The sequence below is a fragment of the Triticum dicoccoides genome, chromosome 3A, assembly GCF_002162155.2.
Source record: "Triticum dicoccoides isolate Atlit2015 ecotype Zavitan chromosome 3A, WEW_v2.0, whole genome shotgun sequence".
NCBI classification, from domain to species: Eukaryota; Viridiplantae; Streptophyta; class Magnoliopsida; order Poales; family Poaceae; genus Triticum; species Triticum dicoccoides.
The window spans coordinates 8,209,390-8,217,001 of NC_041384.1; positions in this window are offsets into that span (position 1 = coordinate 8,209,390).

Here is a 7,612-nt window from a genome sequence, read left to right on the forward strand (position 1 = left end):
CGCCACTGCCCACTGCCCGCGCCCACGACCGCACACACGCGCCCCGCCTCTGTCCCCGTTGGCCGCGGCCACACTCGCCGGTGCCCGCTCTCGCGCGCTCCGTCCCAGGACTCCTCTCCGCTGCGGTGGCCGCCGGCGCTGCTGCCCCCACCTACCGCGGCCGTCGCCGCCGGCTGTGGCCCGCGCTGCTCGCGCCCACTCCGGCCCCGAACCGGCCTCGTCTTGCTATCGGGCAGGGGTGCGGCTTCGCCCGCACCAGCCTGCCCGTATGCCCGTTAGGGGCCTTGGCCTATGACAGGGGGCCCCACGCCCAGAACGGTTTTATAAAAAAAAGAATTAAAAAAATATATATTAAGTAAATAAATAATAATTAGATTAATTAATTAATTAAGGAATTAATTAAGTTAATTAATCATAATTAGATTAACCTAATTAACTAATTAGTTTAATTAAACAGTAGTTAGATTAGTTAAACAGTGATTAGCCTAAACAGTCTATGACCAGTGGGTCCCACACGTCAGATTGACCAGTCAACACCCCTGTTGACTGCTGACGCCATGCTGACGTCATGCTGACGTCAGCATACACTATTCTGGATAATGTTAGAGTTAAATAATTAAATAAATTCCAGAAAATTCATAAAATCTTTAGAAAATCATATCTTTTAATCCGTAACTCGGATTAAAATATTTTCAACACGAAAGTTGCTCAGAACGACGAGACGATTCCGGATACGCAGCCCGTTCATCCACCACACACCCCTAACATATCAAACTCGCAACTTTCCCCCTCCGTTCCTCTGCCCGAAAACACGGAACCCCGGGAATACTTTCCCGGATGTTTTCCCCCCTTCACCGGTATCACCTACTACCGCGTTAGGGCACACCGAACACCGCGTATTGCCTTGGTATATTTTGTGGTGCTTTGTTTGCTTTGTATTCATTATTTCTTCCCCCTCTTCTCTCCGGTAGACTACGAGACCGACGCTGCTGCTGACCAGTTCGACTACGGAGTTGACGACCCCTCTCTCTTGCCAGAGCAACCAGGCAAGCCCACCCCTTGATCACCAGATATCGCCTACTCTCCTCTATACTGCTTGCATTAGAGTAGTGTAGCATGTTACTGCTTTCGTTAATCCTATTCTGATGCATAGCCTGACATTGTCGCTACATCTGTTGATACCTTACCTGCAATCCTAAATGCTTAGTATAGGATGCTAGTTTATCATCATTGGCCCTACATTCTTGTCAGTCTGCCTTGCTATACTATCGGGCCGTGATCACTTGGGAGGTGATCACGGGTATGTACTATACATTCACACATACTATACAGATGGTGACTAAAGTCGGGTCAGCTCATTGAGTACCCGCAAGTGATTCTGACGAGGGGGCTGAAAGGACAGGTGGCTCCATCCCGGTAGAGGTGGGCCTGGGTTCCCGACGGCCCTCGACTGTTACTTTGTGGCGGAGCGACAGGGCAGGTTGAGACCACCTAGGAGACAGGTGGGCCTGGCCTTGTTCGGCGTTCGCGGATACATAACACGCTTAACGAGATCTTGGTATTTGATCTGAGTCGGCTACGAGCCTATACGCACTAACCATCTACGTGGGAGTAGTTATGGGTATCCCGACGTCGTGGTATCAGCCGAAGCACTTCAGACGTCAGCGACGGAGCGGCGCGCGCCGAATTGGACTGGAACGCCACTAGGCTAGGTCTGCTTTCGGCCGCCCACGCAACGTGCAGGTGTGCTCAGGGCGATGGGCCCAGACCCCTGCGCGCTTAGGTTTAGACCGGCGTGCTGGCCTCTCTGTTTTGCCTAGGTGGGGCTGCGACGTGTTGATCTTCCGCGGCCGGGCATGACCCAGGAAAGTGTGTCCGGCCAAATGGGATCGAGCGTGTTGGGTTATGTGGTGCACCCCTGCAGGGAAGTTAATCTATTCGAATAGCCGTGATCTTCGGTAACAGGACGACTTGGAGTTGTACCTTGACCTTATGACAACTAGAACCGGATACTTAATAAAACACACCCTTCCAAGTGCCAGATACAACCGGTGGTCGCTCTCCCCCAGGGATATGAGGAGGGGATCGCCGGGTAGGATTATGCTATGCGATGCTACTGGAGATGCTACTCGGAGATGCTACTTGGAGGACTTCAATCTACTCTCTTCTACGTGCTGCGAGGCGGAGGCTGCCAGAAGCGTAGTCTTCGATAGGACTAGCTATCCCCCTTTTATTCTGGCATTTTGCAGTTCAGTCCACCGATATGGCCTCCTTACACATATACCCATGCATATGTAGTGTAGTTCCTTGCTTGCGAGTACTTTGGATGAGTACTCACGGTTGCTTTCTCCCCCCTTTTCCCCCCTTCCTTTCTTTCTGGTTGTCGCAACCAGATGCTGGAGTCCAGGAGCCAGACGCCACCGTCGACAACGACCCCTACTACACCGGAGGTGCCTACTACTATGTGCAGCCCGCTAACGACGACCTGGAGTAGTTAGGAGGATCCCAGGCAGGAGGCCTGCGCCTCTTTCGATCTGTATCCCAGTTTGTGCTAGCCTTCTTAAGGCAACTTGTTTAACTTATGTCTGTACTCAGATATTGTTGCTTCCGCTGACTCGTCTATGATCGAGCACTTGTATTCGAGCCCTCGAGGCCCCTGGCTTGTATTATGATGCTTGTATGACTTATTTATGTTTTAGAGTTGTGTTGTGATATCTTCTCGTGAGTCCCTGATCCTGATCGTACACGTTTGCGTGCATGATTAGTGTACGATTGAATCGGGGGCATCACAAGTTGGTATCAGAGCCGACTGCCTGTAGGAATCCCCTTTCCAACTCCTTGGCCGAAGTCGAGTCTAGACATTGAAAACTGTTTTACTAACATGGCTGTGTGGCCCATGGGCCCACGTCGCCATTAGGGTGGTATTAGGATCTTTTACTCCTCGTCTATACTCTGGGATTCTGATCTCTCTTCTATTCGGGTTAAATGATTTTGCTAAAATCTAACTCTAGGTTCTCGCTACCACTTCCTGCCGGAGAACCCTTTCATTACGGATGGTCGACTGCTTCAACGGAATATTCTGACAATACTCTTCGATATTTTCTCGAGACCTTATGCCTATTGCTTTTGCAATTCCCTACCACCGAAAAATCCCTATGGATAAATACTTACACCTGTCATTTTTACTTTTATTCCCAGTTGGTCTTGTTATTACAAGATACCCCGAAACACTCGTTGTTGTTTCGATAATCCTTTGAGCTTACTGCCTTGCAGTTCTTGACACATGAATATCCCTACGAATAATTTCTCACACTTACCGAGTATTCACTCATCCCCAGTTGATTCATGTATGTCATCAATCTTCGAAATACCATTTGATCTTCCAAAAATCCTCAGGAGCCTATTGCCCTTGAAATTCTTGCTTGCTTACATTTTGGTTAATCCCATAAATCTAGTAATCTTATTGGCATCCTTTGTCACTATCATTTAAGTCCGTTGATCCTATATGTGTGCGAATGCACGCAATCATCAGTTGATCCTTATATATTATCTTTCCGCTCAGACGTCTTTCGAACAGGAGCTGGTTCTCGGCCAATCAGATTGCCATCGATGGTACCCCTAAGTCTATTCAACTTATCCATCCTTGATCAGAGCGTTGCTCCTGATCCCTTGAATTAAAAATCATAATTCCTTTGCTATTTAAACGTTGAATTATTCAGATGTCCTATAAACCAATGCATTTGCATTCCTTCTTCCTCTGATTGGGTAATGATACTCACATCAGCTCCATTGTGGATCGCCATATCCACTGTTGGATTATTGTCCGACAGTGTCCTTCATAACTAATCACCTTGTGAGTTCTTTCTCTGATACATAATGCCTTTGGTAAATTGTATCCTCTCCTTTTGCCAACCATGCTCTGCTTTTCAGCTGGTGATATCTACTCTTGAAGATTGTGGTATATGTTTCCACGATACCCTAACGGGTTGATCCGATGCCTTCCTTTATATGTGTGAACTCGGAAGTTTTCACGAGTCATACTCATCTGGTATTTCACCAGGTAAAACTTTCAACACTAATGCCTTTATCAAAGCGAATAGTGAATGGAAGGTTATACATTGAAGAAGTGGGAGTCGACCTTGAACCTTGCGTTCATGCCCAGGGACACGATGTATAACTTATCATGGAAGCTGCTCGTAAAAATAATTATTCCTTTGGTATAAGTTCATCTTATATCTGGGATCTGGCCTTTTGCAATCGTGGTTCCGACCATGTTCTCCTTTAAATAACATTTCTCGTGCAAGTTTAAGCACTTGTCTTCTACGGGGTAATACCCCAGTCCAACCTCTACTTTGATTTGCCGTCGAGTATTACCCCTGGTATCTCAAGATTATCACGGAACTGCATAACTTCTTATGAGTTCTTCATCAAGTGCTACATTCTCATTGATTCCAATTTTTCATGGGCTCTAAGTTATTAAACACTCAAAGACACCGATAACTGAACCGAGTCCACACTACGGTTCAACAACTCTTAGTAATCTTCTTTAAGTACGAGTTTGAACTCAATCACGTCATTCCGAGCCTACTCGACTATATCATTATCGTGCCAAATTTTAACTGTGCTACCTGGTCCTTCTTTCCGGAGCACAATTTCGATGATGGGCTAAGCTTACGTCGATCTTCCTTGTCTTATCGTCTCACCTCAAACAACAAACTTGATTTCAAGTTTGTGACGTACCCATGGTTCCAATAACCTTTCGCTTCATCATTCGTTTGACTTGATGTCATCGCCGACCGATTACATCTCCATGAAACCTCTCGACAGAAATTGTCATGATCATCGTCAACATTTCGAGCTCCTTAAGGATATCAATTGAATTCCTGATGAGAAATACCATCCTTGCCCTCGATGATTTGTGTTATCATCAACCACTCGATTGCCTTCCGTTCAACACAAACTTGTTCGTGTTTTGTGTTATACCTTGAGATCCTTGCTATCCAGCATTGTTCTCCTTTACCTTGGAGTATTGCCATTTTTTATGTCAAGAATGTTGTGAGAATTTCACCACCTCTCAAGAATTCTTGGTATCGTGATACTTCTCACCATCACCATTCTTTCTTGGTCCTCGTGTTGATTCCAACCGGGGTACCAACAAGTGAACGGTGTTGTTTGGATTCTGCACTTCTAGCAACCCTATTGCTTTGAAGCTAATGGTCGGTCGTTCATTCTTAAACTATTGATTATTGAATCACCATTCTAACATTGGTCGTGCAACCCAACCCATATTTTGGGCGCACCTTTCAACCAATGTTTAATTGTGTATGTTTTCCGTGAGCATACTTCCTTATATCATTTGATCTGACAAATGTTATCTCCTTGTTCACTTAATTGTGGAAATCCATCTTTTGGAAATCTCGATGAATTGTCGTTGAGTTCACCAGACACCTCTTTGTCCTCTCCTTGGATTAATGATGAACTCTTGTTAACGGAAATCACTTCATAGTTCATTTCCGGAGAACCTTACATTGTCATCTCGTCAATTGTGTTGCACCTTTTCTTCTCAGGCTTATTAAGTCGGAGGTATCCTGGCACTAATCAGATCTGAATCTAGGTCAGATATGATGGTTGGAACATATTTCCAAGAGTTACAACAATGGTCCTTATGTGACCCGGTAAGGTGATGTCATGCCTAGCACACCTGGCTGGAGGCCCAATTGTTATAGTTTCCCTTTTCAGCCAGGCTATCTTTTCTTCCATGAGGAAATTGTAAGACTTATTCTATAAGTTCTTCCTGATGGACCCTTTTTGTTTCCAAAGTCTGAACTTGCTTGAAGACCATGTAATGCTATCTCGAAGCATGTTTGTGGAACTCCGATTGTCAACAAGGACATTTGAAGCCAATGCTAAATGTTTCCTGCTAAATTATCCAAACACCGCTGTATGGGTAATTTCATGAAGTTTCTCTCCCCGTTTCTAAAGGGTTTCCTACATTATATCCTGTCATGGATATCTTACTCTGCTTGTCCTTGGGAAGGATATACCCTTGAAATATGTGTTTAAACACATTTTCCTTTCCATTGTTCTGCTTAAACCTGACAATCACTTTTACTTTCCATTGGGATTGTTTAAACCTTCTTGTGATCTATATGATGTAAGCAGTAGTTTTCTCCTACTTAGGTAAACACCTCGGTGTACAATTCTGTCAGTAAGACCTTGTTTCTATTGTTGATGACATTCCGGTAACCACCGATGGATGAGAACTTTGCCTATTGGTCCGCCTCGTTCAACGAGCAGGAGAATGGTTCTCTTCGTCCCTCGCCCTTGGTATCGATGTTGTTGCCGACATAACTGACAGACTAGCCTCTGACATGCCTTGCTATCGTGACCATGCAAGATGTCACCCCTCCTACTTTTATCCCACATGGTGGGCCCATAACCCACAGTTCCACAGGATCGAAACCTGACTCTCCTATACAACACCTATTCCCAAGGTTGTTCCTCACGCTCGACTTCGTATGTAATTCACGGACCACCAGTCTAGTGATCTATTCTGGTATGAGACGCAATACCTATTCTCGTTGCCCTGAAACCCTTTCACCTTCTGATTAGGCATCGAACGATTGCCTATCCATTTGAAACTTCTCATGGTACCTTCTTACTTTGCTCTCGATATCTTCTTAAGTTTCAAATCGATAGAAACTTATGCTTCTTCCCTGAGTTAACCGTCTGATGCTCGATCTTGTTAGAATCCATCCATATACAGGTTTCCCTTCTCACCCTTTCGTAAGTTCGGTGATGGTCCTGAAGGAAGGACGGTGACTTCATCATGACGACCTGAAGCAGAGGACCGAAGACATCAATGTAATGGATCGACCTCTTCGAGAAGAGCAACTATGACCGAGAAGAATCTTTAGAATTTCGTAACCAGATCCCTTCCCCTTGTAACCGCTCCTAAATCTCGGGACGAGATTTCTTGTAGTGGAGGAGAATTGTGACGCCCGGGTAATCATGCTACAGTAATTCCACGCTAATGATGCCACGTCACCTCGGTGACTGTTATTAATCTCGCGATGGTTCAAAAACGGTTCGAATTCAAATTTAAAATCAAGTCAAACGATTAAAGTTTTCAAAAGTCAAAACTAAAATGTTACTAATGTGACAAATAAATCATGGATATTATTGGTGGAGTAACAACAGTCATTATAAAATATTTAAATACCCTTAAGTGATTAAAACAACATCAAAACAATTAGTTATACTCCTAATATATTTTTCCAAATACTAAACTATTTTTATTCTGAGGTAAAACTTCTTAGATCAGTGGATTAATTTGACACACTATTTTTGGAGCTGTTTTCATATTTTACTAAACCAAAAATATAGTGCAACTAAAATAAAAGAGAAATGGGTAAAAGGTAAAGCAAAAAAAAAACAAAAGAAGGAGGAAACCCCCCTGGCCAACTGGGCCGAACGGCCCAACTGGCCGCCGAACCAGGCTACCCGACCGGCCCACCCTACCCCTGCTTAACCCCCCACTCCCACCGAACCTTAGCCCATATCCCCCACTCTCCCCCCCCCTCGGTCCACTCCCTCCCGATCCGATCTGGAT